General features: G+C 39.9%; 1 long non-coding RNA gene across 1 annotated transcript; it reads right to left on the reverse strand.

The window, feature by feature from the left end:
- Positions 1-419: 419 nt before the first annotated feature.
- On the reverse strand, positions 420-2,066 carry LOC113030515 (uncharacterized). The gene is made up of 3 exons (XR_003273593.1): positions 1,997-2,066; positions 1,198-1,257; positions 420-458 (listed from the first exon to the last, which is right to left on the reverse strand). It is a non-coding gene; the product is annotated as an uncharacterized LOC113030515 (long non-coding RNA).
- Positions 2,067-2,319: the final 253 nt, after the last annotated feature.

Here is a 2,319-nt window from a genome sequence, read left to right on the forward strand (position 1 = left end):
ATCAGGGTGAGGACTCGAGGGTTCACACTGAGACGACGCTTTGAGTTTTTGTTCTCTACTTTGGTTCCTTTTTCTGGGTTTATGGAGAAGAAACACCTGTAGAATAACAATCATATAAAAGTTTATTAAGCATTTTTATAATTGATCAGTTAAAATACACGTACAAAGTAAGTAAAAATTAAGTATATACATATATATACACACAGTCATGGCCATGACCACGTTCAAGACAAAGTATAACCAAAATGCTGTGGGGAAGTGAACATAGTGGGAGACCAGGCTGGGATACGTGAAAAGACTGAAGGGTATTGAAGATGGAGTTTACCTTTATTCCTCTGACGTCTTGGATAGTTTCAGACTGGAGATCAGCAACAGCCGCGTCATATGTCTCTGGAGTGCGTGGAGGACCACAGGCATTTGGATCAGCATAAAACTCACTTCGTGTTACTTCACAGTACCTGCAAAAATATTGAGAGCAGCTGAAGTTTTCTGTAAACCCTCCTATGCAATGAGAACCCAAGTTGTCCCCAGCAATACAGTAAAGACCCCCTTTTACTGTTTCTCCATCTACATCTATTCCATCTGTCTCCAAAGATTTCAGATCTGCCAACAACTCTGAGAAAACTTTGGCTATTCCAAAACGCTTGAAGTCATTCTCAACACACAACAAGACTAAAAACATGTTATCTGTATTTGAACGCAAATGAATGGGTAAATTTGCTAATGACAGATAGACTGCAAGAAGTTTGTGCGTCTTTTTAGCAGAACCCAGGGGATTCACTACCTCAAATGAATCTTGGTACAAAATCAGTTTGAGGCTTTCCGGGTTTTCATTAAAGAACTGGTGACATTTGAATATTTTGCCATCATATAAATCCTTAAAAATTTCTACATCAGGACCCCAAACTGTTGTGACTGTGTATTCCTCCATAACTGTGACTCTAAAAAGCTCTTCAGGGTTTCTCCAACTGGTATGTAGTAAGCACATTTTTCTGTCATGTTTTCATCCATTCCCAATGGCACTTTCTTGGGTTCTGTGTATTTAAACATTTTTTTGAATGTTTGATTTCTGGTGTGTGTTGTTCCTAGTTGTCCCTGATGGCAAGCAGAGAACAAATCTGACTCTTTAATGCAGTCACAGATTTTAGTGACTGCTTCATCTGATAGGTTCATTTCATTTTTTAGTAAACAACTTACCTTATTAATTGTGTAGGCTTGACCCAATTCGTGCACATTCTGCATTTCCTCAGCAATACTCTGTATAGTAGAGGGAGGAATTAGCAGCTGTCCTTGCAGTTTAAGGTAAAAGACACACATGTTTCTGAGATAAGAATGACTATCCTTCTCTGGCATATCACTGGCTGAACTAGCAGATGCCATGGTTTCATGTGTGTTTTCTGAATATTCTGTACTGTCATTTGGGGGCTGAGGATGAGATTCCTTGTACATGTCATCAATACCATCTGGGGAACAAGCTTTATGCTTCCTACACATGTGAGAAGTAAATGATGACTTTTTTGTAAACATATGCTTACAACCACTTACTGGACATGACACAGACCTGCCCTCTGCAATATGATCGTTTAAGTGAGACACTAGCTCTTTCACTTTTTGAAAATGGCGGGCACATAATGAAACCGCACATTTTAAATCTGCAACAAGAGCTTTATGAGTAGCTTGAAGTGCAGGTGCATTGTGCACACGATAAAAATGCCCCTTGAAAGCAGAATATGTGGTGAATGTTTGGCTGCAATTGGCGCCAACACATTTAAAAATACAACAAGGCTCATTCTTATGCACTCTGCAATGTAGTACATAGCCTCTTAATGTGACCAATACCTTTTTACAAAAGACGCAGATGATCATTTTTAGTATTTCAAAAGTTTGCCTGTGCTTTTCAGCTGAACTAGCATGCTAGCGCTAGGTTATGAGCATTGGTCTAAATATCAACTGGTGCTTTTATCTTGAAAAAACGTCGCCTAGATATTGAACTTACCGTGCAGACTTTCTGACGAACAAACACAGATCCTCAAAAAACACTTGAAATCGTATGTTTGTAATTTGTCCTAACAATGTAGTTGCTGAAAGTTCAACGTTTTCTTCTCCCGTCTTCTTTCTCGTGCTGGCTCGTTAGCTATAGTCGTGAACTAGGCGCTCTTCCCCTCCCGCCCTCACGTCATTATCCAATCAGAGACGAGCTTCAGATGCACATTCAAAATTAGGCGCGCTCAGTGCAACGGTGAGTGGTTTGAAGTAGCTTACAGCTCTGTGGAGATGAGGCACCATAGAGATCCTATGGGAGGCACTGTAAGTTTGTTT

Source organism: Astatotilapia calliptera, chromosome 2 (genome assembly GCF_900246225.1).
Source record: "Astatotilapia calliptera chromosome 2, fAstCal1.2, whole genome shotgun sequence".
Classification (NCBI taxonomy): domain Eukaryota; kingdom Metazoa; phylum Chordata; class Actinopteri; order Cichliformes; family Cichlidae; genus Astatotilapia; species Astatotilapia calliptera.